This window comes from Camellia sinensis, chromosome 2 (assembly GCF_055761805.1).
Source record: "Camellia sinensis isolate YWXY chromosome 2, ASM5576180v1, whole genome shotgun sequence".
Classification (NCBI taxonomy): Eukaryota; Viridiplantae; Streptophyta; class Magnoliopsida; order Ericales; family Theaceae; genus Camellia; species Camellia sinensis.
Genome location: NC_138962.1, coordinates 38,007,727 through 38,034,219, shown reverse-complemented (window position 1 = coordinate 38,034,219; position 26,493 = coordinate 38,007,727). Strand labels below are relative to the sequence as shown.

Below are 26,493 nucleotides of genomic sequence, written 5' to 3'. Positions count from 1 at the left end.
TGCAGGCAGCTGCGGACGGATTGTGATTTTGATTTTTTCATTTAAAAATTAATTTTTGAGTTTTTTTTTTCCCCATTTTGTAAATATTTATTTTGGATCATTTTCTTCCAATTTTCTAAAATACTCCAACATTAATAATTAATGAATTAAAACTTATAAAATTAAAAACACAAAAAAAATCAATCCTAACACAAACAAATCATTGAAAATCCTAAAATCATTCAAAATCATTGAAAATCCTAAAATCATTCAAAATTAATCTACTACCTAATAATACAATTAAAGTAAAATCATTCAAAATCCTAAGCTAAATCATCAATCTCATTCTCCAATTACTTTCTTAACATTCTCCATCTACCACTATCCAATAATACAAAATTAAAGTAAAATATTCAAAATCCTAAGTTTACCTAAAAGTAATTCTTCATTAACTATTACATTCATCCAAAATGCAATAATAAAATGACATAAAATAAAATAAAATTATTGTCAAACAAACTTCATTAACTATTACATTCATCCAAAATGAAAATGCAATAAGAAAAATAAAATAAGATTGTTGTCATAAAAAATAAAAACATTTGCAACACAATATCTCAAACTCCATCATTATGAATCACATCTAAGTTCCAAAAATTTCAGTTCCATGCATTTGGTTGATGAACCTTGCACAAAAACAAATTGAAAAATAAAAAATTCAATCATCAATCTTCATAATTCCTTTGACCAAAAAAGTGTAAAAGAATAAAGTAATGAAAAGATAAACAAATGTCTACATATTGCATCTAATAGATTGAATCACCCTCTAACAGATTAAATAACATATTTAATTCCAATAACATAGATTCAAATCCAACTCTCAGATTTAACACAGATTGAATACCTGATTTAAAAATAAAAAAAAAAAAAAAAAACAGAAATGAACAAATAAACTCAGATTTAATTCCATTGACACAAATTTAATTCCCATAATAGAAAAATAAATAAATAAATAAACTCAGATATTCCAATGAACAAATAAACAGATTTAATTCCAATGAACAAATAAACAGAAATTCCAACAACACAGATTCAATTCCAAATCTCATATTTAACATAGATTGAATCGCAAATTGAATAACAGATTTAAAAAAAAATAGAAATGAACAAATAAACTCAGATTTAATTCCATTGACACAGATTTAATTCCAATAACAGTAAAAATAAAAAATAAAAAATAACTCAGAGATTCCAATGAACAAATAAACAAATTTAATTCCAATGAACAAATAAACAGAAATTCCAATAACACAGATTTAATTCCAATAACACCAAAAAAAAAAAAAAATCACCATTGAGACAGACAGATCTGATTGCCTAAAAAAAAAAAAAAAATCAAAGATCGAGAAAAGAGAGACAGAGACAAAGTGGCTTACCTATGAGTTATAGGGCAGAGTTGATCTTGCGAAGGTCAATCGGTCTCTTCGCCGGTTGACACAGAGAGAGAGATGGAAGAATGAGAGACACAGAACTGAATGCCCATAAGAAAAATCAGAGATCGATGAGAGAGGGAGACAGAGACAGAGAGACACATACCTGAGAGTTATTGGAGAGAGATTTGATCTTGCGAGGTCGATCGATGCGATGAGAGAGTGAGGTCGATTGGTCAATCTTGTGATGAGAGAGAGTCGATCTTGTGAGGTTGATCGGTCCAGATAAAAAACGAGAGAATGAGAGACTAATGAGATGAGAGGAAAGAAAGAAGAATTGCGTAGTAGTTTAAGTGATTAGATTAGGGTTTGGGTTATTTGTTTGTTTGGGTATAGATGAAGTGAAGATGAACGGTTCAGATTTGAAAAAAAAAAAAGTTAATACGAGCGGGTTGGACAGGTGTGATTCAAACTCATAACCCACCCGCAACCCAAAAATCAACCAAAATCCAAACCAGACTCGACCCTAATGTATTTGTGAAACCGCCCCTATGCGTGCTGGTCGGATCGGGTAGGGCGGTTTGTGTGGGTCGAATAACCTTATGCCTAGCCTTATTAGCCACTAGTGCTTACTATTTATAGAGGAGAATGCATGGTTTCTTATTGACGTATGGCAAGTTTAACTTGGCCACCTGTCCTCAGAGGTGGCCATGTTTCCTATTCCCCCATGTCCCATTTGATGACTCACTTATGTTATTATATGCATAGTCACCACCCTATATGCTAGGGTGTGACAGGTCACGATAAAAAATTTATTTATTTATTTATTTATCTATATATTTTTTTTTGTTTTTTATATTTTTCCTACATAGTATTGAATTAAATCAAAAATTCAGGTGTCACAGTTAGGCTATTGGTTAAATTTTGTTAATTTCATATAGTTTTGTGCAAGTCTCTACTATATTTTTATTTCAAATCAGGAAGACTCAGAGGAAATTGAAATGGCTGCATAAACAATACCAAAGCCATTTCAATTTCCTCCGAGTCTTCCTGATTTAAAATAAAAATATAACAGGGACTCATACAAAACTATATGGAATTAACAAATTTTAATCAACAACCTAATTGATCAATCAATTTTATCATCCAACCAGTCCAACCCAACTCACTCACCTTATTAAACCACACAGGCTGAGTTGGTGCGGGATTTCTAATTTTTTGGCACACCCCTATACATAACCACCCTTCCAAAAAAACAAACAAACAAACAAACAAACCAATATAGCCCAACAAACAAATAAATACATAAAAAACAACCAAACCAATACAGCCCAACAAATAGAAAAGAAAAAGAAAAAAAAACATTTCGAGGCATTCAAGCCTCGATTTGTCGAGGCCCCAAGCTTTATTTTAACAACAATGCTTGGTAGCTCGAATTTTTATGATTCGAATGTCTCAAAACAACATTATTTGAGTGTAAAACGACGTCGTTTTGATACATTTGAACTACTCGAACTACACATATTTAAGCTACCAAGCATTTTTCTTATTCCAAAATGAAAGTGCACATTTGAAGGAAGATGTGGAAAGGGACAAGGAGGGTGAGAGAGTCTTTTGAAAGGTGGGCAAGATCCAATAGAAATTAAGGGGTGGTTTGGGATGTTTTAAATAAGTGTATTTTTTGACTTTTTATAAATAAAAAAAAATTGTGTAGAAAAGTAAAGAAAGTGAATAGAAAAGTGGAGAGGTGATGTTGATAGATGTTGATTGATATGATCCAAATAAGTGTATGTATGCAAAAAAATTGTACTTTTTTAGTGCATGCCAAACACGTACTAAGGCTTAGTCTAGGATTCAGCTAAAAACGTCAATTTTTTTTTTTTTTAGTTTTAGTTTTTAGTTTTTTTTTTCCTAATTTGTATCATTTTTTTTTTAAATACTTTTATGGTCCGTTTAGTGTAGAAGGATTTCAAAAGTTTAAAAAAAAAAAAAAAAAAAAAAAAAGAGTTTTGTATTGAAAAAATCTACTAAAGACAAAAAAAAAAAAAAAGGCCAAAAATAATTTGACTTTTTAGTTCCCCCTATGGATTTTTTTTTTCTAATTTTTTTTTTTTACTTTTTTGATTCGTCTAGTTAAATATAACCTAAAACGTTAAAATTTTTTGAAAATTAAAAAAAAAAAAATCACTGATGAAAAACCAAACAAAAGTCAATCTCAAACTACAACTAAGAAATTATTCATCGTCACCAACAGATATTGTGGTTTTAAATAACATTTTTAGAATAAGAAGAGAATGATATGGGTGAGATGCATAGAGAAAAGGAGCTATGAAGGAGGGAGATATGGAAGGGGCAAAGGGGAGAGCATCGTGGTGTGGTGGCAAGGGCTAGGGGATGCCGCTGGAGGTTGGGGAAAGGATGGGGCGTGGTGGCAGAAGGTTTGAAAAGGGCTAGTCAAAGCACTAAACCAGTTGAAGTTAGAGTTTTGGACATTTTAATAATTTAATGAATGAATAAATTGTTATTAAAAAATTTAAAATTTAGGATGTCTAACCCCCCAAAAAAACAAAAAATTTAAAGTGCATTTAGAGTCTACCTAAATCTTTATTTCCATATGAAAATTGTTATATATTCCCATCCATAAAATGAATGGGGAGCTTCTTGCTGCAACCAACTATTTTTTTGAGGACTAAAGCAACTTAGAGATTGCATTAATTATCAGAAGCAATTCTTACAGAAGTTGCAAGAGAATGAGCAGAGTGTACCTCGGCTCTATCTACTTTTTCTAGGACAACATGTACAAATTTTTTAGAGCATAACAAAATATCACTCAAAAGAGAGTGAAGCTGCCAATCACTATGTTGATTAGAGGTACGCAGAAGTTGCACCAAAACCAGGCAATCGGTTTGCAAGAGGAGACACTGGATACCTTGCTGGAATGCCCAACGCATTGCATGGAGAACCGAAGCAACCTCTGCTTGTTGAGGAGAGAGCATAGGAGGCCCCAAAATGGCTTCATGCTTGACAATGTGGTTATCGGCGTCCAGCCAAACCCAAGCCAACCCAGTTCTGTCCGTAACCGAGATCCAAGACCCATCGACAACAATCCGTTGTTGCGGAAAATCTACAAGGGAAAAGGCAACATTCTGAGTCCAGAGAGTCCATGTGCAAGTTGTTGGAGTCCGGTAAAGGTGAAAAGAGTTGCTGGAAATGCTCCACAAAAGCCCGTTGAATGTCCTGCTGATGAGTCAACACAGTCCCATCTTTGTCCTGAATACATGAGATACGGTTTCGACTCCGCCTCCAGGAGGCCATTTGATGAAAAAATTTTGTATTGCGGTCTCCCAAATGCAGCCATTGTTGTTTAGAATGTTGAGCCCAATATAATTCCTGCTTTTGTAACAAAAAATCCAGTTGAAGTCGCAAATCCATCTCAAAGGAATTAGATGTTCAAACTTTCTTATATTTATACAGAAGATAAGGGCTAGCGATTTGACCGTTAGCCTTGCCTTTGATCATCTGATGGCCCTGTTTGGTACAGCTTTTTTTCAGCTTAATTTAAACTATTTTGATGTGTTTGGTTTAGCTTAACAATGCTGATTGTAGCTTTTTGTAAGTCAGAAATCAGCTTATTCTTTGAGTGTGGCAGGAGAAACTTAATTTATAAGTCAGAAATCAGCTTATATTCATAGTTATAAGCTATAAGCTGTTAAGGCATAAGCTATAAGTACTTCCCCACAACTCTACCAAACAGGGCAGATGTCTTCAACCATCTCACTCCCACACAAGGCAATGTTTGGGAAGTGTTGGTATGATAGTGTCCCATTTGTTTATGTGCACGTTTGACATGTTGGTTTAAGTGGAGTTAGAACTATTTTAGTCACAAAAAGATAAAATAAATTTTTTAATCTAATAAGACAAAATGTCACATTTAAACCATAATCATTTTATTTTTTTTCTCTCATAAAAATCAAAAAAGTCAAAATGTCTATTCTAAACAAGACTTTTTAACGTTAGATTAAAATAGCTAAAAAATCAGAAAACCAATCCACATCCCAAATGAACCCTATATTTCAAACTTTTTTTCATGAGAAGTATTAAAAATAATTGTAAGAATTATTATTAGTGTCAAAATTATAAATATTTTAATATTTTGTAATTTTTATTGACAACATTTTAAACTGTCATAAATAAGACCTTTTTTTTTTTATTTATATATAACTAAGAAAATGACTTATCACTTTATTTGTCAAAGAATTATTGTCCTTGTTTTTTTAAAATAATACTATATGTATCAATTGACATATTAATTAGGGTACTAACGAATGATATGACATAATTTTATATAATTTGTATAATAGGTGAAGTCATACTTTTAAAATAACAATGTCATAATTATGTTGGTACACTAATTAGTACATTAATTGGTACATATAGTATGATCGTTATTTTAGTTGCTTCGGAAAAGTAATTACTGTCCTTATGGAGAAAAATTATACTTTGCTCCAGGGGCAAAGCCATGTAGTGCTCTAAATTATACTTGATTGGTTAAAACAGTAGACCTTACCACTTTGGTTTCTCTTTTGAGGAGACAAATAGACAAATGTCTTCACCTTGAATCATATGAACGAATGCTCCAAGACCACCCAATACCTTCTCACCTGTGGGAATGGACATGCACTATTAATTTCACGAGAAATTTATTCAATAATAACAATAAAAAAGCTAATGAGAAATTGTTATTAGACTTAAGGGGAAATATAAAAATATTAATTATGATCAGTGAAAACCTGGTGTAATTGTTAGATACTAATTTCTCCATTTTCCCTTTAATATAAATTTATTTTTAAATAAAAATATGCAAAATGTTATAAATAAATGGTTTTTTTACCCAAATGTTATTGAAATTAGACAGAAAGCATCAATTTCACATTTATTTATTAATGTGAATCTCACTACTACCATGTTTAAGTAGTATTAAAAAAAATAAAAATTAAAAATTAAAAAAGTATACTCTACTATGATGTGAAATAGTTAAAAAGAACAATGGTACAAGAATTTAAAAAAAAAATATTTAAAAATTTGTCATCTAATGACATCTTAAGAAAAATATAACAAGTTTTATAGTTTTGGCATTATTTACTGACTTCTCTTTTAATAAAGTTAAAAGGATCTGAGCTAATGCAGATAATATAAAAATAAATAAGATAAAATATATTTTTTGTTGTAAAAAAGATGAAAATATTGTTATTTTTTTTCATTCATATGATTAACGGATTATTAATGATGTAAATTAAAACTTTAAGAAAGCTTGATGCAATTATGTCAAACTTGTGAACCCCACTATATTTTCTAAATTTCATAGGAGATAGCAATTTACCCAAAAATATTTATCAACCATTCACTCTCTGTGATCCAACCTAGACTCTATTGTAACTAGATTTCCAATGTCTTTCCTTTTTCAACCAACTTTTCAGGTCTTTTACCAAAAAAAAAAAAAACAGAAATATATATATATATATATATATATATATATATATATATATATATATATATATATATATATATACTAAAATAGTAAATGCCAACTTTTATTTTTTTTGGTAAACATATAAATACCAATTTTTAATAGCATGAAGTACCAACCAATTGAGCAATGGCGAGTTTGGAAATACATATACACAGCATATGATATACTTGTTGGAAAATTTGAATTTAAATTTACTCCATTGGTTGTGTCTCTTGAGATGGAAGGGTGTGTCCTTTTGAAGGGTCACAACCTTTCTGAAAAGTCACATAAAAGTCTATATATTTTACCTCCCTTACTTCAATTTGGATAGTGAATTGTCATTCTTCTTCACTTTGCATTTATTCTTCATATTTCCTGAGTCTAATTTTCCTATTAAGAGAGTACATGCACAGCGAAGTTCGCTAGGCTTGCAATAGTAGTGCTGCTAGTGTAAGACATTGATTGTTGTATCCTGGAAGATAGACGTCCATTGAATCCTAAGCACTAGTGGGAGGATGAATCTGTCTTAAGAAAAGGGTGTCATACACTCGACTCGATCAAGTTTTATCTGTTTACGTACTGTAAGTTTTATCACGTTATTATGTCGATTTATTTTAGTTTTTGATTTTGCCCAAAAATCGTTTGTATAATTTTAAATTATATTTTCCAGATATTTTGGTACTGTAATTTTTCTAACAATACTACATATGGCACCAACCAAAGCTATGAAGCATATATCCTATCTAACCATGTCACTCATCATCAGTTGTAGAAAGCACATTAATTGGATGTGTAATTCGAATTTTAATTTTCTCCTCCTAATAATATTGCTCTTCTTCTCCCCAAGTGTTGTTTTTTGCAGTCAAATTGTTAAGGCCTTACCTGGCTATTTTCCATTCAGTCTTGAAACTGGGTAACTCTCTCTCTCTCTCTCTCTCTCTCTCAATGGTCGGTGATTGGCGATGACATTACAGAGATGGTGGTGTTGGTTTTTCAGGTACATTGGTGTAGCTGAATCCCAGTTGTTTTACTATTTTATAAAATCAGAAGGGAATCCAAAAGAGGATCCTCTTTTGCTTTGGTACAGTGGAGGTCCTGGTTGCTCTACTCTCAATGGACTTTTTCATGAAATTGGTATGCTCTCTTTTCCATCCTCTGTCCCAGTTTTCTGTCTAATTTTTTATATGTTGCCATTATTTAAAATTTATCATCATTTCATTATTTATTCCCTTACGTAAAAATTTTTACCGCATCAAATTCTTCGACTCAAGTTGGGATAATATCATACTATATAAAGTATGAGATAAAAAAATCAACGCCAGTTGTAGAAATTTTTGTTGATAGAGAGCCATGCTAAAACTAGAAAACTAATTCTCAAATCATATATAAAAATATGTTATTATTTTGTCCAAAAAAAAATAAATAATAATGAACTCATTATTGAACAAAAATATGACTAATGGGTAATAAACCCGAGATTAATTCAACCAAAAAAATCATAATTGAATCAAAAAAATCCTAAACTATTGTAATATGTTCTCTACATAATTCAAACAAATCTAGTACTGTAGCAGTGGATTTTGCCTTTAAATTATAAAATTTGTGCGGGAGACGGTTGAGAAGGGTGCAAAACAAGTACAAGCAAACGATTATCAATGATTAATATTTTTTAAAAAAAAATGAAATATTTTTTATTTGTAGGTTTTTTTTTTTGGGGGGGGGGGGGGGGACTAGCTAATGGGGTTAGTTGACCTCTCGCGTAAAATCAAAACAAATCATTAGAACGGAAAGGTTTGTGCAAGTGAGAGAGAGAGTTTGAATGGTAGTTAATTTTTTAAAAGGGAAAGGTTTCAATTTTTTGGTTGGACAAAAAGCTTAAACCCTTTCTACCATGAAGAGTTAGTATAATTTAAAAAATTTCAAACTAGAAAAACTCGTGACGAAGAAACTGGGACCAAGGGAAGCCAACATTTTGTTAGTGTAGCTAGGTTTATCACATTTACAAGTGAAACCAACATTTTGCTGGACTAATATTAAAGACAACACCCGTGAGCAAGATTGTCGCACAAATTATTTTTACTAGCTATTTTCACCATCCGTATTTAAAGAATGTGCATAATTTTTTCAAAATAAATAATTGTTACTAGAATTTCTTACTATTACAACAATTTTGCATTTAGTTGACTTAACTTATTATTTTTTAAATAAAAATCAAAACAAATTGATCCATTACAGAATCAAACTTGTATCTTCAGCTTTGTGAAGCTTTTGCAATTTTAATTAAAATGGAGTAAGTTAAGTTAATTGCAATTTTTACAATGTAGGTCCATTGGCTTTCAATACTACAGAATACGATGGCGGTACACCACCATTGGAATACTATCCATACTCATGGACACAGGTACATCAATATATAAATTTCTAATTTATTTATTTTATTTATATTTTTAATCTCTGATTTGTTGACACAAATTGAAATAATTTTCTTATTAGACTGCCAACATTTTATTTGTTGATGCATCGGTGGGCACTGTTTTCTCTTACCCTACAAACTCAAGTGCATGCCCTTCCTCGGACACAAAATTAGCATTACAGACCTAAGAGTTCCTTATAAAGGTCAGTCAAGATTAATTTCATACAAATTGAGAAAAACAATGAGGAAATCATTATATATGTTAGTGTAGCTGTAATTAGCTGTAAAGTATTGTTTCTGAGAGGGAGTTTTTATGTGCATTAGGGCCGAGCTAGGCCCAGGCGTAGTAATAGGCCGTTTGATGGGCCGTGATAAAAAGGGCTTAGCAAGTGGACCTTAGTGTTAGCTCGGCCAAAATATGGTTACAGTTACTACGGTCGGAGTGGTGATAATTAGCTCGGTCATAGTATTCGGAGCCGAGGTATTTGGGCTTCTTATGGTGGACCTTGCTCTTGTTAGCTCGGTCAAGACTTACTGTAGCTAGCTCGGTCTCAACAGACAAAACTGAGGTACAAGTGAACAGAGAGCCGAGCTATGTATTGCATGTGAAGGCGCTGGATTAAGTATGACAAAGGGCTAGTGTTAGCTCGGTCATACTGTCATCCAACCAAGGTAAAACCATCTCACTTGGTTTAAACAGTGAGGGGGTGTTGAGAGATAAACATTATCTTTCAGGAGTGTGATTCCTAGGAGGACTCTACATAGAGGAATAAGAGTCCTACTAGGATTGTGCCAGGCAAAAACTATAAAAGCTCACAACCTAACCTATGTAGAGGTAACACAACTTTGATTTTCGGAATACACAGAGCTTTTGTCTATTTGTCTATTTTGCTAACTTAGGCATCGGAGAGGTATCCGACACACACCCGCCGGCTAGCTCACGTTTGTGTTTTCAGAGAATAAAGCGACGACATTTGGAGGAGTGCAAACTTGATCTACAGGATTATACGAGAACATTATTTCGTGCTCGTACAGTTTCATAATTAGCTGTAAAGTGCTTTAATTATACTGTTCCCTTAGTGCACACTTTTGTGCTTTCTTCTTTCGGTCGTTTTGACCCTTTGCACACTCTCCCATCTATAAAGGAGAGTAATCTTCCCATTATAAATCAATACACAGAATAGATCAATACATTTGATTCTTTCTCTCTCTCTCTCTACCAAACTATTGTTTCATCAATACATTTGATTCTTTCTCTCTCTACCAAACTATTGTTTCATGGTATCAGAGCGAAGTTCTACACTTCTGGGATCTTCTGTTTTTGGTGCTTAGTCCCGTACACAGTGGCACTAGACAAACTTGCTCGGAATCACCTCACGATTCCAACGACACCACCCTCGTCACCAGAATCGTCATCATGCGCCGTCACACGCCACCTTTGTGTTCGGTGCGTCTCAGCTTCCGCCGCCACTCGCACATGTCCCCTTACGCACTCCTCTACTGCTTGCTCACGTTAGCATCTGATGTCAGCCCTGAGCTTCCGTGCGCCGCGCCTGCTGCTGTGCGCCTAGCGTGTGCCGATCCGCTATCTTGCACCCGTGTGCGCCATTCTGCTACAGTGCGCCGCGCGCCCTTCCTACTATTGTGTGCTGCCCTTCAACCACCATTGTGCGCCACTGACATCATTCTCCCTCTACTGACGTCATCTCTTGACAGCACCTCATTTCCCAGCTATTTTCGACCTTCTAGACTCACTGGTACACTTTATTTTACCTAATTTTGCTCCTACAGGTCTGTTCCCTTTTTATTTACCCCTACTCCACTATTGTTATGGATCGCCATGATGCCTCCCATCCGATTTTTTTTCTTCTTAATGGTTCCAACTATGTTCTGTGGGCCCAAGCCATGTCTTCCTTCCTCAAAGGTAAGAAGCTCTGGCGCATTATCACCGGGGATGTGACCCAACCGGTGAAAGAAGTCAACGAAACTGCTGCTACCTATGAAGACCAACTTGAAGATTGGGACAGTAAGAACTACCAAATCATTACTTGGCTTCGAAATACCACTGTTCCCTCTATTAGTCTTCAGTTTGGTCGCTTTTAGCTTGACTCTATTACCACTCCTGCCAAAGGCATTTGGGATTTTTTGAAAGAGCGATACCAAACTACCGGTCTTGCCCATCAGTATCAACTTCAAAGTCAACTTTACCGCATGCGCCAAGAATCCAGTCAGTCTATTAATGATTTTCTTTCTCAAATGTATTCTGTCTGGGACCAGCTTGCTCTCTCCGAACCCACATGGCCTCACCTTGAAGATGCTGCTTTATTCACTACCTATCGTAATCAATAGCGATTGGTTCAATTTCTCATGGCTCTCACTCCTTATTTTGAGCTCGTGTGTGCCTCTCTTCTTCATCGCCTTCCGTTGCCCACTCTTGAACAGACTATTTCTGAGTTGTTATCTGAGGAGACTCGTCTTCGTACTCTCTAAACTCATCATGTGGACTCTGTTCTTGCCACTTCTCAGTCACGGCCCTTACAGACCCAGCAGTCCACTGCCTGCATCTATTGTTAGAATCGGGGCCTTCCTTCTACTCATCTTTTGGTTCATTGCCCTGTCCGATCCTGCCGATATTGCAACAAACTTGGTCTTGGTCATCTGCAGCAGGATTGTTTTCGTAATCCCTCTCGGGCATCTTCTTCCTCTCGCGGTGGCTCTTCTAGGGAAAGCTCACATCGTCAGTTTAATCGCACTGCTGCTGCTGCCTCTGAGGATTTCTCTTAGTCTCCTGCTCTGTCTGCCCCTGTTTTTTCTCAAACTGATGTTGAGGCCATGTTCAAACAGATTCTCTACACCTCTGCTACACCTCCTCCTGCTGCTTTATCTATGACTCCAGGTAACTCTTCTTGGTATTTTGACTCCGCCTGTTGTAATCATATGACTTCCAGCTTTACTATATTCTCTTATTCCTCTCCCTCTACTCATATTCCCTCCATTCATACTGCTGATGGTTCTCTCATGTCTGTCAGTCATGTTGGTACTGTGTCCACCTCTCATTTATCTTTACCTCAAGTTTATCTTGTCCCTACTATCACCTTAAACCTTATCTTTATTGGTCAATTATGTGAGCTTGGTCTAATCATCACATTTTCTGCTAATGGTTGTTTGGTATAGAACCCTCAGATAGGGACAGACTATTGGGATCGGCCGTAAGCATGGACGTCTCTATGAACTCCGTCACCTTCATGTTCCTGACTCTCCACAGATCGCTGCTCCTGCCTCTACTTCCTCTTTGTCTTCTTTTCATCTTTGGCATTGTCGCTTAGGGCATATTTTTGTTAATCGCTTAAAGTCTTTGGTTTCTAGTGGTCAGTTGGGTCATGTACTTCCAAATACTTTTGATTGTACACCCTATTGTTAGACTTATTTATTTTGATGATTTATTTAATTATGTTTTATTTTATTTGGAAGAGAAAAATATAATCAAAATTTATTTTGATGATTTATTTGAAAGAGAAAAATAGAATTAACATTTATTTTGATGATTTATTTAATTATGTTTTAATTTATTTGAAAGAAAAAAATAGAATCAAAATTTATTTTGCCCCATTATTTCTCACCTAAACTTTTATCCTAAATGTTGTTAGAATGTATTTAATATTTTCTTAAATCAGGAGTTCAAACAGTCCCAAAACAGAGGTGTTCAAACAGTCCAAAAATAGAGGTTCAAACAGCCCAAAATCAGAGATTCAAATAACCCAAAACAAAGGTTCAAACAACCCAGCACAATAGTAGGCCAAAAGGTTCAAGTAGAAGATATTCAAATTAGTAATGATGGAGTAGAAGATATTCAAATGAATACAACGACTATAAACGACTATAAGTTTCATTATATATACCAAAGCCTCTAATGTAAACTAGTTACAAAAAAAAACTAGAAAATATTCTTTGATCTATAATCACTCACATTTATTCTCTGAGAAGTATTCTTCATTTTTGTTTATATCCTCTTTCAGAAATTATACACTGAGACGTATAGCTTTAAGCCTATCTTTCCTGTGTGAGGTTTACAGAAAAATCAGAACTTTATTTTTATATCTATCTTTGAGAGATTATTCTTGTAGCTTTCTGTGAAAGCAAAAATACCTTCTTTTCAACCTTGTAAGAGTGTAGTACACTTAGTGTTCTTGACTTAAAAAGTCTGTGTAAAATCCGTGGAGGATTGCTTCATTGGTAAAGAGGTTACTAGCACCCCCGTGAAGTTAGAGCATAGTGAAAAATCTCAAGTGAAACTTGAGGAATGGACGTAGGCCAAGTTGAAGCCGAACCACTGTGAATTTATTTGCCTCTCTCTTCCTTATCTCCTTATCTCTTTTCACTATGCTAAAATCATTAACTACATAGTTGCTAGAACACTTATTTTAATTATTTTTATTTATTAACTATATTTATCTATTGTGCTAGTCATAATTTTTATTAGGGTATTATTAATTTTTAATTGTAAAAACCTAATTCACCCCCCTCTTATGTTGTCTTTTGCGTAACACCTATCAACTTGCAAAACAATCTGCTTTACCATTCAACAAAAGTACTTTTGTTTCCCATGCACCTTTTGATCTCATACATTCGGATATTTGGGGCTCATCCCCTACTACTACCATGGGGGGATCTCGTTATTTTGTTGTTTTTATTGATGATTATTTACGGTTTACTTGGCTTTTTCTTATAAAAACTCGGTCTGAATTTAAACACCTTTACTATAGCTTTGTTACAATAGTCCACACCTGATTTTCAAAGACCATTAAAATTTTTTGCTCTGACAATGCTATGGAATATCGGGATACCGATTTCCTTTTCTTTCTTTAGAGCCATGGTACTCAACCTCATCGTTCCTGTGCTGTGACGTCCCAACAAAATGGATGTGCTGAACGGAAACATCGGCATATTCTTGACACTACTCGTGCTCTCCTTCTCTCTTCTTCCTGTCCTGAAAACTTTTGGGGGGAAGCTGCCCTTACTGCTATGTACATTATCAATTGTGTTCCTACCACTGTCATCCATAATCAAACTCCCTTTGAACGTCTACATGGCACTCCCCTTCCATACACCAATCTTCGGGTTTTTGGCTCTGCCTGCTTTGTTCTGCTTCAATCCCATGAACACACCAAGCTTGAACCTCGTTCTCGTCTTTGATGCTTTCTTGGGTATGGAATTGAACATAAAGGCTTTCGCTGTTGGGATCCTATCTCTAAGCGTCTTCATATCTCCCGCCATGTAGTTTTCTGGGAGCACAAAATGTTTTCCTCCCTATCCTCCTTCCACTTACCCGCACTTTCCACTACCGTCATATTTACTGATCCTTTCATAGATCTCTTCTCTAATGACTTTGATACAGGTTCCTTCTTCATCGAGACGCCCTTGCTGATCCCTAATCCCGTCCAGACTGCTCTCCCTGATGGTCCCCCTCTCATTGAGCCTTCTAGTTCGTCTCCTCCTTCTCCGCCAGTCCTTCATCCTACCGATCTTCCCACGGGTTGGCCACACTGAGTAACTCAACCCCCTATTCACCTTCATGATTATATTGTTGGGTCTGCTGCCTTCTCTACTTATGAACCTACCTCCTATCGTGAGGTTTGTACTAATCCTCTTTGGCATCAAGGTATGACTAATGAACTCCAGGCTTTGGACAAAACTCATACTTGGGATGTTGTTGATCTTCTTCTTGGCAAGACTGCGATTGGCTGCACATGGATCTACAAAATCAAGACTCATTTTGATGGTTCTATTGAGTGCTACAAAGCTCGTCTTGTTGCAAAGGGTTTCAACCAGGAATATGGCATTGATTATGAGGAGACCTTCTCCCCTATTGCTCGGTTTACCTCTGTTCGCAGTTTACTTACTGTTACTGCTGCTCGCTACTGGGAGCTCTTTCAGATGGATTTCAAAAATGCTTTCCTTGATGGTAATCTTCTTGAGAAAGTCTACATGCAACCTCTCCCTGGGTCTACTTATCCAACTTATAAGGTATGCAAACTACAACGTGCCTCTATGGTCTCAAGCAAGCCCCCCGAGCTTGGTTTGCTAAGTTCAGTTCCACTATTCATGACTCCGGGTTCACCTCTAGCTCCTATGACTCTGCTTTATTTGTTTGGACCACTACTCATGGCACCACTCTTTTTCTTCTTTATGTGGATGATATGATTATCACTGGTAATGATTTAGCTGGTATTTTTTGCCTCAAACATTTTCTTCATCATCAGTTTGAGATGAAGGACCTTGGTACTCTTAATTACTTCTTAGGCCTTGAAATCTCCCATGATTTTACTGGTTACTATTTGTCCCAGGCCAAATATGCATCCAATCTTCTGGCCCGTGCTGGTCTTACAGATTGCAAAACTACCTCTACTCCAGTTGATCCTCAGATTCATCTCACTCCTTTCAATGGGGATCTCCTCTCTGATGCTACTCTTATCGCCAGCTAGTCAGTAGTCTTGTCTATCTCACTGTGACTCGTCCTGACATTGCCTATGCTGTTCATCTTGTTAGTCAGTACATGTCGGCTCCTTGCACTCCCTATTACACTGCTCTACTCCGCATCCTTCGCTACCTCAAAGGCACTCTGTTCCATGGCCTTCACTACTCTGCTTCCTCCTCTCTTGAACTATGTGCCTTTTCTGATGCTGATTGGGCTGGGGATCCTATGGATTGACGCTCCACCACAGGTTTCTGTTTCTTCTTAGGGTATTCTCTTCTTACTTGGCGCAACAAGAAACAATCCCTCACTACCCATTCTAGTACCGAAGCTGAATACCGAACTCTTGCTAATACTACTCAGGAACTTCTCCGGCTTCGGTGGCTCCTTGCTGATATGGGCGTTTCTTCTTCTGGTGCAACCTCTCTCTATTGTGACAATCAAAGTGCCATTCAGATTGCTCACAATGATGTTTTCTATGATCGCCCAAAGCATATTAAGATTGATTGTCATTTCATTCGACAGCATGTTATACGTGGCACTGTTATTCTTCTCCCTATTGCTTCTGCCGATCAACTTGTTGATATTTTCACCAAGGCTCATCCTCCTGGTTGCATCCATGATCTTGTTTCCAAACTCAAGTTGGTTGATGCTTACCCCCCTTGAGTTTGCGGGGGGATGTTTGTGTAGCTGTAATTAGCTGTAAAGTATTGTTTCATAATTAGCTGTAGAATGCTTTAATTATATTGTTCCCTTAGTGCACACTTTTGTGCTTTCTTCTTTCAGTCCTTTTGACCCTTTGTACACTCTTCCTTCTACAAATGAGAGTAATCTTCCCATTGTAAATCAACACACAGAATAGATCAATACAATTGATTCTCTCTCTCTCTCTCTCTACCAAACTATTGTTTCAATATATAAACTCTTTTCTTTTCTTTTTGGATTTTTTTCTTTTAAAAACCAATTGTGCTTAGTCTTTGTTCGGAATTGAAATGGCAATGTAGTGGATCAACGAACACCCGGAATATCTAAAAAACCAATTGTTCATCGGGGCTGATTCATATTCAGGCATAACTGCTCCAATAGTTGTTTAACATATATTAGACGGTAACTCATGCTAATTATGAGAATTTGTAACTATTTTGGCTTAATGATACACTCTTCATGCAATAAAGATCACATCTTTGATTATTAGAACATGTTTTGATTGATTATCATAATTAATCTTTTCTCTCTCTCTCTCTCTTAAAGGAAATGAAGCTGGGGACAAGCCGCGGTTGAATCTCAAAGTAGGTAACCTAATGATGTAAAAAAAACTTGATTAGTGACTCGATAATTAAACTTGGTTATTCCTATTATAAAGTGGTGCATTATAGATTTGTGAAATGAAAATGACTCTTGAATGCAGTGTTGTTTAAAATGATATTTTAGGGATGCATTGTTGGTTATCCGCGAACAGATGTAATTATTAATGAAAATTCAAAGATAACGTATTCTCATCGGATGGCTCTTATATCTGACGAACTTTATATGGTGAATCACCTGTGCCTTCGGTAAATATTAATTACAAAAAATTAATTACTATTGGTTATAGGTTTTTTTTAAAAAATTATGCTTTTACATTGTAAATTATGATTTTTAATTTTTTTTTCTTTTACAGGAAACCAAAACAAATTGTAATGGTAATTATTATGAGGTAGATCCGAACCGAGCAGAATGCTTTGAAAATCTTCAAAAGGTCTCAAAGGTGAGTGCAATTGGATATTTAAGTTTTATTTCAAGCAAATAATAGTCTTATAAAAAATATTAAACCTATTATTATAAGGATGAGATTATTTGAATTTGCAGTTGATTCATGAAATAAACAAAAATTGCATCCTGGAACCTAAGTGTACTTGGGCATCACCAGAACAAAATGGTGAATCGGACAGACGATCTTGTCGAAGAGGAGCAGGAAAATTTCATTTTCTCACCTCCAAAAATTCCCGAAATGTGGTGTCATGTAATTCTCACTCTACATGCATTAATTTTTTTCTTTTTCTTTTTTAAGCGATAAGACATAATTTATAAAAGGGTTTAGCTTTTTTAAAGTTATCTTAACTTGAGAGAGCGTCTAAACTTGGTAGGCCTATTTTGGGACTGATTTAAGTGATCCGAACCGTTCAATTTTTAAGACTTGTTGAGTAGAATATTCATGTAAAAAATCAAGATAATTGGATATCAGTAGCTATATGTTTTAATCATATTTGTTTTACAAAAATGAACGACAAATGTAATTTCAAGAATAATCATTCATTTTTTGTAATACAAATTTAATCCAAACATATAACTACCAATATCCAATCATCTTGATTTTTTACAAGAATATTCTACTTAATGAGCCCTACAAAGTGAACGGTTTGGATTACCGAAATCAGTTTCAAAATAGGTTTATCAAGCCCAAACATTCTCTCATGCTGAGATTACAAATTTAAGAAAAACCAAATTCATTTATGAATATCATGAAACTAACCTCAAACTGAACATTTAACTATTAAAAAAAATTAATAAAAATTCTTAGACAGAATAATAATATGATTGAGTTATACATGTGCAGAACTTCAATTATGCATTGGCTTATTGGGGTGTTTGTTTCAGCTTTTCAGAGCCAACTTATGGCTTTTAGCTTTGAAAAAGTTATTTTGGACTGTTTGGTTAAACTTATTTCAAACAGCTTCTGATTCTAACAGCTTATTTTAACCCAAAAAAGTTAATTCTGAGAAGCTGTTCACCCCTTGCTTCTGATTATCAGCTTCTGCTGTGGACATGTTAATTTATGGTTATACTCTTAATTTTTTTTATTTTTTATTTTTTTTAAAATAGAAAAAGACTCAAATGGATTATAGATTATTATTATTATTTTTTATGAGAAATGTAGACCAAAAAAAAATAAAAATTAATTGAAAAAGCTATTTCACAACTTATTTAACAAACACTACTCAGCAACTTAAATCTATAATCCAACAGCTACACCAAACAGATTAATAACTTCTGATTAAAGTCATAATCTATAATCTGTTAAGCTATAATCTATAAGCTGTTTTAATAGTTACACCAAATGGGGCCTATGTATGGGCAAATGATGACAGTGTCCAACAAGCCCTTTATGTCAGAAAGGTATGTGTGATTTTCAAATTTAAAGAACAAGGTTTTATCTATCTGGAAAAAAAAAAAAAGAAAAAGAACAAGGTTTTATAATGTTGAGTTAATAATGTAATTAATTTCATTATTTTTATTTTTATTTTTATTTATATATATGTAAATAAATGGTGGTAATTATCAGGGAAGAGTTAAACATTGGAAGAGATGTGACAAGAACTTAGATTATGCAATGAATGTGCCTAGTGTACTTGATCTTCATCACAATCTCACTTCATATGGCCTACAAGTTCTAGTATACAAGTAGGTTTTGATATAAACTTAAACTTTATTATACTTTTTTGCAATTTGCTAAACAATATAAATTATTTTTGCAGCGGTGATCATGATTTAATTGTACCAAATACGGGAACATAAGATTCGATAAAACTGTTAAATTTAACTATTGTTAATGACTGACGGCCATGGTTAGTTGATGGTGAAGTTGCAGGGTGAGTTCATAAACTTTTCAAATCTCTGTGTCTATTTTTAAATAATGAATTTAATTAACAAAATTAAAAAAATTCTAATAATTAAAATTACTATATTTATTTTTATATAGGTACACAATGAAGGGCTGGTTTGGCTTATCCTATATAAGTTAAAAAGTCAAAAAGTTACTCCAAAATCTAAAAAGATATCACTATTCTAAAAAAAAAAAAAATCAATTTTGTTTCCAAAAAGTACACACCGAATTCAATAAAGTGCGGCTACTGTGTGCGTAAGTGAGAAAAAAGAAATGATTGGGTGTGATTTTTACACACACCGTTGTTTGTCCCATGGGGGCCACCACGGGTCCCGTTTTGATAATCTGAACCGTTCAATGTGTAGAAATCGTCGAGTACTATATGTCTAAAAAAAAAATCACATTGATCGGATATCGATAACTATATGATCAAATCAGTTATGTACAACAAATGGATAGTGTTATAATTAATGATTGAAAAATAAATAAATCTGATCAGATAGCTATCGATATCCGATTAACGTGATTTTTTATAGGTACATAGTGTTCGACAAGTTACACACATTTAACGGTTCAAATTATTAAAATGGGACCCGTGATGACCCCCACGAGTCAAACAAAACCGTCCAATGCTTTGTACAAAAATTAGCCAATAATTTCCAACTCAAATTACACAGCCGGTTGTACGGCTGGGGCCCACTCCTCTCTTATCATCTCTTACACACTTTTTTATACAATTTTTTAATACACATTTTTCCATAAAAAGTCAAAAAGTTAACCCAAACCTCTATATTTTTTTTTGTCTTTTTTAGTCCAAAAAGACAAAAAGTGCACTTTTTTAGGACACCCCAAACCAGCCCTAAGTATTCAGAACATGGACACCGCCTGACGTATGCTACAGTATTAGTAAGGTACAAATTTACTTATTTATTTATTTTTATAGATTTCAATTTAGGATTTGTTTGGCATGCGCTTGTTTTATTTGAGTTATATCACTACTTATTTTGGTTAAATCACTTTAATTCCAACTCACATTTTATATTTTTTTATAAAAAATTAAAAAATACACTAATCTAAAAGTATTGTACACTAAATTATTATTATTATTATTTTATTTGTACAATGTAGGGAGCAGGACACCCGCCCCAAGAATACAAGCGGAGGCAATGTTATGAGATGTTCCAGAGATGGATACATTACTATCCTCTCTAGTTTGACTATTTGTTGATTTGTATTCAAATCTTGTACCATTTCAATAATCCAATGCTAAAAAAAAATAAAAATAAAATAAAATAAAATAAAAAAATAAGCACATACTTTACTGTATGAGGATTGAGGCATTTTTGGACTGTCATATTGTGCACTAACAAATTAAGTCAATACACATATATTTGGTATATTACATTCATCTTTTTTAAAATTGAAGAAAAATATAATTAACCTAATAATTTTGACATAATTATACTGATCTTATTTTTAATAAAATTAAAACGATCAAAACTATAGATAGACAATGAAATAAACAAAGGATAAATATATATCTTAATATAAAAAATAAAAAAAAAGATGAGAATATCATTTTGGAAAAATTACAAAAATAAAAACTCAAGGTTTGATTTTTTTAAAAAAATAAACTCTTAATTTTTAATTTTGTTAATTTAAACCAAAATCTTTTAATTTGTTTTCAATATAATGTAAGAGTCTATCCACTTATAATCAATTGATTTTGACTTATAAGCTTTAATAAAATTAAACTATTTGCATATTTTTATGGGGATTTTTTTTAAGATCCCTGAAATTAAGATTTTATAGCATAAAGGACACTCAATATTTTCATAATGTCTAAGTTCCCTCAACATCGATCCAAAGAAATTCGATTAAGAGAAAATTCAATCCAAAGAATTCCTCTGGATACATCACAGAGAAAATTCTGAATTTCTTTGGACATATCACAGAGAAAATTCCGAATTTCTCTAGACATATCACATAGAAAATTCCCAACAGGGCAGAGAAAATTGAAATTTCACTGAATTCAAACTCTTTTAACATATATTGCAAACAAGTCAGAATCTTTCAAACCCCAAACATCTGTAATCTCATGATGAGCTTAAAACTTACTCAAAACCAAATGGTTGGTGAGCATTGAAACCAAGAAACATACATAAACAAACTATAGATTTCCAAACCAGAGAATTTCTCTTGTACAAACCAGAGAAATTCAATCTACACCAGAAAAAATTCGACTTCACAGAGAAAATCTTACCAGAATTTCTCTGGACTCACTTCAACCCAGAGAAATTCTCTCAGTCCAGAGAAATTCACTTCAACCCCAAAGAAATTCACAAAAACTCCAGAGAAAATTTCTCAAGATTTTTGTAGAACTTTTTAGTTCATAAATTTGTGGGTCATTTGATCAATGATGAATATTGTAGTGGGTAATTCTAGTCTTGTTCAGATTTGATTTTTGGTTTGTTTTAACTTATTAACAGTTGTTGGAATAAATTTATGTGATGATTAGTTTTTTGAAGATGTATTCAGGAATTTCACTGGATTTCAAAAAATAATGTGTCTTTACGATCCAGAGAAAATTAGTTAAAATGAATCCAGAGAAATTAAATTTTCACTGGTTTATAAATGAACCCAGAGAAATTTGAATTTGAATTTGAACCCAGAGAAAATTGGTCAAAACGAACCCAGAGAAATTTGAATTTTCTCTGGGTTGAACCTGGAGAAATTCTTTGAAAATTCCAGAATTTCTCTCCAATTTACTAACCATTTTCTTTGTATGTTGACTCAATCATAAAAAATTGATTAAAAAGGAAACACAATTTTCTTTCGTTTGCTCACCCATACCTTCATTTTCACACCAACCCACCAACTAAATCTCCTTCTGAATAGAAGCATTGACAGCATCAAAATCCTCATCCATCAAAAGATCCTAATGCCCATCGCACTTGATGAAAAACTCAGTATCCTCAAAATACTTCACCCAATGCACATCTCCAGCCGGTGTGAACAAGTAATCACCAACACCCAAATCGTAATTCTCTTTCTTGCTCAAAATCCACACCCTTTTGCTACCCTTCAGCACCACCAAATCATGCCCAAAAGTGTGGTGATGAGCCGGCTCTACACTCCCAGCCTTGAACCTCATTATCACCGAGGTTGGTGTCTCTCTCAATATCTTTATCGATCCACCAAGAATTACCTTAATTAGAGTGAACTCTCAGGTCTTAGTCAGGCAACAGATTGCACAGGTGTCTGATTGGGTTATTGGGAAATTAGATCCGGTTTTGGACATTTTGGGGATTCAGTTGTCGAGAAAGGAATTGATTTCAAGGGGCCAAGGTTTGGAATCGGAGGCAGGGCATGGAGAGAGAATGAGATGGTGGGTGTGATATATCGGTATGAGTGAGGGATGTTAGACCAATTTTTCCTATTTTTATTAACACTACCTAAAAAAAATGATATTTTAGTGATTAAACTCAACAAAAGAAGATAAATTTATTTTAAAGGAAACTTTACTTTATCCCATGTGGTTTAGGCTATGTGCGGTTTACCTTCTGACATTTGGAAATGACCAAATAATCCTCTTATGGTTTGTGGACTGAAATGCATTGTTAAGCCCGTTGACGATTTAAGAAAAAAGACTAAAATATCCTTGTATTTTCATCGTTTGTTTAGAAGGAAAAATTCACTTTAACCCCTGTGCTTATTCCATGTGCGATTTACCCTCTTAAAATTTGAAAATGATCATATAATCCCCTTAATCTGCCACACATTTCACACTTATTATTAAATTGGACGGAAGATTTAATGGTGCACTTCAATCCACAAACCACATAGAAATTATATGATCATTTTTAAACGTTAAGGAAACAAACTGCATATAACTCAAATCACATAAATAAAATGAAGTTTGCCCTTTATTATATTACAAACATCAAACACTGGAGTTATTTGTAATTTTTCCTATCATTTTTTATCTGAGCTTTTTTTTAGAGTGGTGCTATTAGCGCCCCATGAATTATTTTGGACCCTCCAATTTTTAACTTTTTTTTATTACAATAATAACCTCAAATAAAAATTGCTAAAAAAGACATCATTAATTTTGGGACACCCCATCTCACAATTAAACCTACACACCCACTACATTATGAATTAGGATTTATGAGAGCACCCACCTCCATCACAACCCATCCATCTTCCCCAAATCCCACCTTCAAAACCTACCCACCCTCAAAACCTTGAAAACTTTTTGGCGGCAATATTCTAGCGGTAACAGTGGCAACCATTTGATTACCTACACTTCTCCGGCAATAACAATGAGTGGAACTTTTTCTGATAACCACAACTCTAGAGGACGAGAGGAGTATAATAATAAAAGCTTAGAGGAGGTTCATACCTTTAATGTTGTTTTTAGCTCAGAGGAGATTGGCCTTATAAGGGTTAGTTTTTTGAAAAAAATGACAAAAATAATAAAATTTGTTTGTCAATTTTTTTTTTGAACTAAACTCCTGAACATATTACCGAAATTTGGAAACACAGGCCTGAACATTGTTTATTTGTTCGGAAAGGCATTCTCAAAAAAATAAGTAATGTTCGAGAATGCAGGTCCGAACATAAAAATTTCTTAACATATTGAACAGTCAAAATTGTTAACGGTTGCAGAAATTTTCATTTTTTCAAGTTCAGAAATACAAGCCCGAACATTCCCGAACAAATAAGTAATGTTCGGGAATGCAGGTTCGAACATGAAAATTTCATAACACATTGAACGGTCAAAATTGTTAATGCTAGCAAAAGTTTTCATTTTCTCAAGTTCGGAAATATATCCCCGAACATGGAAATTTCTTAACACCGCTACAAAAAATTTGACTTTTTGAGACGATAAAATGCCGTTGCAAATACTCAAAATGCTGTCTCAAAAGGTTTTTTACGACAATAGATGACTTTTAGCGACGGCAAGTCGAGGGTCGCAACAAAGGGGTCGCAAAAAGGTTTTAGCGACGGCACGTTGCCGTCGCCTCTTTTTTTGCGACGGCAAAGTTGCCTTTTTGCGATGGCATTTTTCCGTCGCCATTAATATGAAAAAATCTTAGATTTTTTGAGACAACACTATGTTGCCCTCGTTAAAGGTGTTATTTGAGACGGCAAAAATGTCGTCGCCAAAGAATTTTTATTGCGACGGGATAATGTCGTCGCTAAAAAAAATATTTGAGACAGCACGATGCGCCGTCGCTAAAAGATTATTTGTGACGGCAAAGAGTACCGTCGCAAAAAGATTTTGTCTCAACTCTGCCAATATCATTTGCGACGACAATGTGGTGCCGTCTCAAAAAAAAAAAAAAAAAAAAAAAAAAAACTGCAATAAAATTATTAAAAATATGAAAATTACATGTATTAAATGAAAAATAATTGAAAAAGAAACCAATAATTACATAATAATATAAAAATAACAATTCATCCATAATACAAATATTCTTGCACTCATTCATTACAACACATTAGCCAAATTATCCCACTACATAAAAATGCATAATACATACACAATGTTTAAATACATAATGTTGTTCACAATTCAAAATAACGTAAATCAGAACAAAAATTTCCCTCATGATTCTTCTGTGGATAACAAAAACAAAAGTAAATCGCAATCTTCACACGCCTATATTCCACAAGAAATAAACTGTTACTCGGGAAATATCTGAAAACAAAAAATAAAAATAATTAACGACAATATAATTATGTGTTAATATTTTAATTACAAAATGTGCAACAAGCGCCATAATTGTCCAAAAAGAATCTTTCATAGAAACTGGAGAGAAAGTTTCTTTAAAGTCAATTCCTTCCTTTTGAGTAAAGCCTTTGGCTACTAGATGTGCCTTATACCTCTCCACATTACCATTTGAATCCCTTTTGGTTTTAAATATCCATTTACAACCTATGGGCTTCGCACTAGCTGGTAATGGGACAAGTTCCCAAACTTTATTGTCTTGCATAGACTTATACTCTTCATTCATGGTTTCTATCCATTTGTGAGAGTTAGAACTTTCCATGGCTTGACGAAAGTTGATTGGATCATCTTTCGACATTCCATTTTCTACCTCATGTTCCTGGAGATATATGATATAATCATCTGAAATTGCAAATCTCCTTTCTCTCGTGGATCGCCTTAATGACACAGGTTCTTGAGGTTGTTGAGTTTGTTCCTCAGGAATAATTACCTCATCTTGAATAAGGGGTTGAACAATATTGTCTAGTTGAGGATCCAAATTTACTTGAACAACATTGTCTGGTTGAGGATCCAAATTTACTTCTTGATCAATGACAGGTATAGGAACCTGCACTTGGTCAAAAGTAGTAGTAGAAATTAGGATTGCGCCCTCTTCCTCCTCAAAGACAATGTCTCTAACTGGATTTCTTCCCCCCAAACTCGACATCCTCAAAAAAAGTTGCAATTCCCGTCTCAAGGATTGACCTACTTGTGGGATCACAAAACTTGTAGCCCCTTGATCGCTCGGCATAGCCAATAAAGTAGTTGCTGACAGTTTTGGTGTCTAATTTTCTTTCATGAGGTTTATAAGGCCTCGCCTCAGCAGGACACCCCCACACATGCAAGTGTTTTAGACTAGGCTTTTGCCCAACCCAAAGCTCATAAGGAGTTTTGGCAGCTGCTTTAGTTGGTACTCGATTTAAGATATAAGTTGCTGTCTTCAACGCTTCACCCCAGAGGGACTCTGGTAAAGTAGAATGACTGATCATACTTCTTACCATATCCTTAAGAGTCCGATTTCGTCTTTCAGATACACCGTTCATGCTAGGTGATCCTGGCATGGTGTATTGTGGGATGATTCCACATTCCCCTAGGTTTTTAGCAAAGGGTCCTGGACGTTGTTCACCTGATTTGTCATATCTGCCATAGTATTCACCACCACGGTCAGACCAGGCACACTTTATCCGTTTGTTGAGTTGTAACTCAACTTCGGCCTTAAACTTTTTGAAGACATCCAAAGACTAGATTTCTCATGTATAAGAAATAGATAC

The 26,493-nt window shown here is 34.3% G+C and overlaps 1 long non-coding RNA gene and 2 pseudogenes across 1 annotated transcript; 1 reads left to right on the top strand and 2 right to left on the bottom strand.

Moving 5' to 3' along the window:
• Positions 1–450: 450 nt before the first annotated feature.
• Positions 451–2,138, bottom strand: LOC114281107 (uncharacterized). Its single transcript, XR_003635796.2, has 2 exons — positions 1,416–2,138; positions 451–665 (listed from the first exon to the last, which is right to left on the bottom strand). It is a non-coding gene; the product is annotated as an uncharacterized LOC114281107 (long non-coding RNA).
• A 5,426-nt stretch (positions 2,139–7,564) lies between these two features.
• Positions 7,565–20,702, top strand: LOC114281093 (serine carboxypeptidase-like 18; annotated as a pseudogene).
• A 1,622-nt stretch (positions 20,703–22,324) lies between these two features.
• Positions 22,325–25,889, bottom strand: LOC145813094 (DNA damage-repair/toleration protein DRT102 pseudogene; annotated as a pseudogene).
• Between the last annotated feature and the right edge of the window lie 604 nt (positions 25,890–26,493).